The sequence below is a fragment of the Urtica dioica genome, chromosome 4 (genome assembly GCF_054948205.1).
Source record: "Urtica dioica subsp. dioica isolate 48M chromosome 4, U.dioica_male_clone48M_v1_H2, whole genome shotgun sequence".
In the NCBI taxonomy this organism is placed as follows: domain Eukaryota; kingdom Viridiplantae; phylum Streptophyta; class Magnoliopsida; order Rosales; family Urticaceae; genus Urtica; species Urtica dioica.
In genome coordinates, this window is record NC_142759.1 from 12,810,216 (window position 1) to 12,816,344 (window position 6,129).

Genomic DNA, 6,129 nt, shown 5'->3' on the forward strand with positions numbered 1-6,129 from the left:
AAGTGGAGGTCTTATGTCGCTACTGTTGTCGCCGTCGGTGAATCTTTGAAGGTTGCTGTTTTTCCGAGTCTGTGCAGAGGGACATCCTCAAAGCTCTTTCAGGAAGTCTCTGCTCTCAAAGAAATCACCAAGACTTCTACTCGTCGGAATACTGCTTGTGATGACCCTCTTAAGGTGATGACCTCTCGTTCTTGTCTTATGGTGCTTCTACCTCACAGCCGGCACAGTCTGTTCTGCCTGCTCCAAAAGATGAAGAGAATAAAGTTGAAGATGAGGATGAAGAAGAAGATGTGGTCGATAATTGTGAATGGGAAGATGAAGATGACAATATTGTTGTTGCTCTGGTTGATACACTCCTTGGCTTCTCTTGGTGATCAGCCTCTGCATTCCTCATCGGTATGTGTTTTCAGACAATGTTGATTGTGGTTTCTAACTGCTGGTTGTTTTAGTTCTCATCTCCTTAATCAGGCTGTTATGTTCCTCCCTCTGTGTTGGTCGATCCTTGCCTTTAGTATTATTTTGAGGCAATCAGGGGGAGAGGCGTCATGAGGTCATTTACTTTGACTCTCTGGTTATGACGCTTGTATGAGAACTATTCCTGGAAGTGCTTGCCTAAAAAATAGCCAAAGGGGGAGATTGTTGTTACGTTATATGTTGGCTTTATTTTTTAGTGCAAGTTGTTTGGAAAGATGTCGGTCTTCATGTTCCAGCTTCTGGTACGACATCCTTCCTCCTATGTGCAGACAGTATTTCGGGCAAGTTTCCAATATTGACATATTGCTTCGCTGGTGACTTGATTATGAGGTATTGTCTCGCTGCTGACTTGATTGCAAGATATTTTCCTTGCTGCTGACTTGATTGCAAGATATCTGCCTCGTTGGTAACTTGATTGCAAGATATTTGCCTCGTTGGCGTCTTGATTATGAGATATTCTTTTGAGGCTGAATAAGGAAAACCTAGATTCACTTCCAGGATTGTACAGCTGCTATAAAAGCCCTGCGCTCCCCCCTTAGCAGCTTTGACGCTTTATCAAAACACCTAGAGCTCCTAGACGTGCAAGACCGGCGGATTGGGAGGCTTTGTGTATTGATAAGAGCGGTGTAATTCCTCAAACACTATTCCAGAAAAGATTGAGTGTTTGTGAGATTTGGGTTTTGTGTTCTCGTGATTGAAGGTTCACGAACTGTTGAAGACTGAAGGTCATCCGAGCCAGGCGGTTGCTCGAAGGGTGGAATTGAGACGGAGCTCAAATTCAGGGGGAGTCCCTGACTAGGTGATCACTGGTGGTAATAGTCTCTAGGTTTTATTGATTTGTTGATTGTAATCAGATATAAACCTTGTGTGTACTATTGACTACAAGATAGTGAAATCCTTTCCACTGGCAGAGTGCCCCCAGACGTAGGTGATGTTGCACCGAACTGGGTAACCATATTGTGTGTCGTCTATTTACTGCACTGTTTGTTGTTTATCCATAATCTGTGTTCAAGCAAGTTGTCGGACACATTGTCAACACATTGTGTGCGACATCTTGTCTTTGCGACTAATCAGAATTTCAGGCCTGAACAAGTTCAGAGATAAAACAGGGGAGGGGTGTGAACTAAAAATACATTGAGCTAAGTTTATGTGCCATATGTGTCTGACAGATCAGATCTTTTACGTTACGTCCGGAATGACATTATGATCACTATTCATTGATTGGCATCATAGGTTGTTCACCGTATTAAGGCATCGAAGATGCTCTACCGAGGCATCGAAGATGCTCTACTGCCTCTCAGGTTGTCTTGCCATTTCGATAGACAATAACGGTTTCCATTTCGATAATAAAGCCCTCTTCGTTCTCCATTGTCTTGCCATTCCGGTTGCGAGGATGGAGATAGCCGATCGACTTAGAGTCGGACTCGATCTCACAAGGGAAATCGACACGTGTCATGCAACTACTTAATCCTTTGATTCCAAATATCCCATCAGGAGAATGGAAACAAGACATACAACCCGCTGAGAATGCCGAGAATCAAGGCATTAACATAGGAAGACAACCGTTAGATTGCCCATATGGTCGGAATGTGATGCCTCGCTAGATTGTCCCGAGTCGGTATGATGTTTTGGCAGACACGCCACACAATAACCTTTAATCTTGGGAGGAATTTTCAGAGACCAGATTTTCACGGTCTTCATGAATTTGATCCATCTCTTTATGATAATCATAAAAACTCGGTCTCGCCAGCTAGAGGATCTGATCTGCTTCGAAATGGTACAAGGTTGAGATTAAAACAGTTAGGTTTTAGTTTCTCTTTTGCTTGAAATTGCATTGATCAATTGTATGATGATGGTCGTCCCAGATGTTGGAAATTGCCGCGGAAAAATTGTGATGGCCAATAGATAGCTGATGAAAAAAAATGTTGCATATAATAAAAAAGAAAAATCAAGAATATGTGTTATATGAATCAACTCATTAATATATAGATAACATATGGACATAAAGTTTGAAGCTGAAAACATACATTATTGATTTTAAATTATAAAGTAATTATGCTATTTAACATGTTCATGAACGATATATCTGCATATGTGTGTGTAATACACGACAAGGCAAAATATGAAGAAAACGACAATAATTGCACAAACATGCAAAAACAACAAACAACAAAACTTCATCATCATGATAAACAAGAAAAATGACGGAATTTTGAATAAAGAAAAGAAAGCAACAAAAGAAACAAAAACGTTGTAAAAACACTAAAAACGACAAAGGTATGTCTCTGTTTTTAGGGTTATGAGATTGATGATGTATTGTAGTTGAACTAGTTTTCTCCCATTTGATATCGTAATTTGAACCCAAATCAATCCGAGTATTAGTTCATTATGTTGGGTGCTTAAAATTTCCTTGATTCCATGAATTTATGATTCGAAATTCAGTTATAAGATTCGTACTTTGGGGTTTCCAAGTTCTGTAAATTTTTTAGAAATTGCACTTACGGTACACTACTGTCGATTATATAAGAATTGTGACTCTTTGACAATAATAAAAAAAAGGTGGGATTAAGATCAATTTTAATTTTTGATGATTTAGTTAAATAATCAATTTAAAGTTATTGATTTGTAAAATAGCTCAAAACTATCTAAAATAAGTGAAATTGGGTTATTTATCGCTTGAAAAATGCCATGGTTTAATATATTTTGATAATGAAAATCAAACGTTGTTACATCACTTTCGGTTGAAGCAATTAAGCGTATATCGTAGTGTTGCCGTAATTCCATGCATTATTGCGAATTGACGTGTCTCAAAATATGAGGTATTAGGTTTTGTAATATTGGTACTCTTTCTAGCCCTTTTCCCTTTTCTTTTATACTTGCATTTCAACGATGCGCAACAAGGCCTACTTTTTTTTTTCTTTTTTTTCGTATATTGGCACGTTAGGGATATTGGCTGGTACTACCGAAAACTGACATTTCATGTTTAATAAATTAATTTAGTGGAGCTTATTTATTTGCCAGTATTTATGGAGGATTTTTATTTTGGATGATTCTTTGGTAACTTAAATTTTTTTTTTTTTTTAATTTTTGGTAGCTGTCCATATTAATGTTCTTACCATAATACACTAGAAATTTTTAGAAGTTCATCAAACTATAGTGCATTATAGTATTGACTATGTGTTAAAAATTTCAATAAAAAAAATGGAACTCAACAGAAACTGTATCATTTTCGTAATAGAACATAATATATTATAATCTCGACGATATGTAACATATCTCTTAAGTTTCCATTATTCTTACTCCATATTCTTTGTTTGCTTGTTGTGATAAACCGACTATTTCTCGCTCATAAACCCGTCATATCTTTCTTTTCTGAACAAATTATGAGCAATGAAAAAACGGTTTCTCGTCCCACTACCTGATGAGAAAAAAGAGTAGAAAACAGATGTGGTGGATATGGTTATGTCTCCGTCTGGATTTGGGGCTAGCTCACTTCGTGACATGTAGCTTTATTACTCCTATTTAGTTTTTATATAGTTGTTGTGATCTACGAAAATTTGTGGTGACTAACCATATATATATGAGACATGTGCATATTGAATTGTCATGTGTCTTTCGTAATGTTCGACTATACGTGAGAAATTTTGTACTCGTTTGACTAGCTCAAACTCAGTCAACTTCAAAGCTCGACCAGTGATAATATTATTGTAATTAAATTCATACATAATAGCATAATTACGAGGATTACTTCTATGTGGTCAATTGAAACGAGGGCGGTCATTTTGTAACTAACGCATGATACAATAATAATACATAGGCATGGACTAGATTTTTCCACTGAAAACCTTAATCAATGTTTAGGAAGGAATAAGTACTGTGCATAGACGTATGAGTGTGACTAATGTTATCATATTTTACTATTGAAATGTGTTTAAGAGAAGTTAATGAATAAATAATTCAATATATGTATTATTCTTTCACCATAGCATAAGAAAATAAAATGCAATATAACTTGCAAAAAGATTTTGTGCGATGACGCTGTAGTCAAAAGGATACTTAACAAACTAATTATATTATAACCAATACAAATCAGCTTGATATTCTCATAATTAGTTTAACAAATAATATTGATCAGAATCAATATTTAGTCTTGCTGGAGCCTAGAGAATATAAAAATAAAAATATATATGTGTGTGTGTGTATATATATATATATATATATATATATATATATATATATATATATATATATATAATGGGATATGCTTTTACTAACGTAGATCCAGTTGAAGATGAAGATGCTTCTATATTATATTCTATCATATCATATTATGTTGTATTACACTAACAAACGCATTCATAAATGGTCTGTACTCTGCAATAGTAGTATAATAATTTGTTGGCGTTGTACAAATTTAAGAAATGAATTCTGAGCGTGACTTGTACTAATAAATCAATTTGAATCATTATACTATATATATATATATATATATATATATATATATATATATATGCATTAAAATCTACACACGCACGCGCACGCGCGCACATATATATATATATATATATATATATATATATATATATATATTACTCATAGAAATTCCACAAGAACTCAAGAAATTCAGCACTAAACCCGAGTCAAATAGGCTCGAGGATTCATGAAAATTAAGGAACGACCAGTTCATAAGGCAAGAATGAATCATACCGAGCAAAACTTCGAAGAGAAGAGAAGCTGATAGGTCAAAGATTAGTCAAAACAAAACAAAACAAACACGTATAAATAAATTAAAACTAAAATAAAACGCACACCTCAACGGTTATATGCCGCGAAAAAGAGGAGTAACCGCCCACTACGCATGTCTTGGGAGCAGTTAGTCGATAAACCGTCAAGAACGTAGAATAGATCACCTCACGTACTCGATCCAAAACCCCTATAACAAGAAGAAGAGTTCGCTGAAGAGAAGAAGGGCACATTTTCACACACACACAAGCACTCGCCCCAAATTTCACCTATCGTTCAGCACCTTCGTTGAATTTATTTTTATTAGATTCGTCTGTACTTAGAGATAATCTTGCGTAGACACTCGGAGTTCTTAGCACTGCGAGCTCGGAATCAAGTGTTATTTGCGAGACAATTGTTGTACTAATTTTGTATGTCAATATATATATATATATATATATATATATATATATATATATATATATATTAAGGGTGGTATTAATAATACATTACATAGTAACTAGATAATTAATATAATTACCACCAATTAAATAATAGTACATAGTAACTAACTCAAATCTGAACGAAACTTCCATTAGAGAATTGGAAAATACACTAGATATCGAATGTGACACGACTTGTTCCTAAATGACTTTTAGCAATTGTTGAAGAAACTTTAACCATCTATTAACACACCTAAAATATAAGATGTAAAAGCCCTGTATAAACTCTATAATAAAATGACCTAAACCATTATTGACGAACAAACTTGACCAAATTAGATAACTGATTCCCAAAGCCAATCCCTATGAAGTATTTCATCCCAGTACATTCTTGGCCCCAATCTGACAACCCGAGATTTCGATCTCATGATAAGAATTCCGCCAATCTTAATCTTCCCTAGGAGACTGATTTTTTTGTGATTGCTTATTG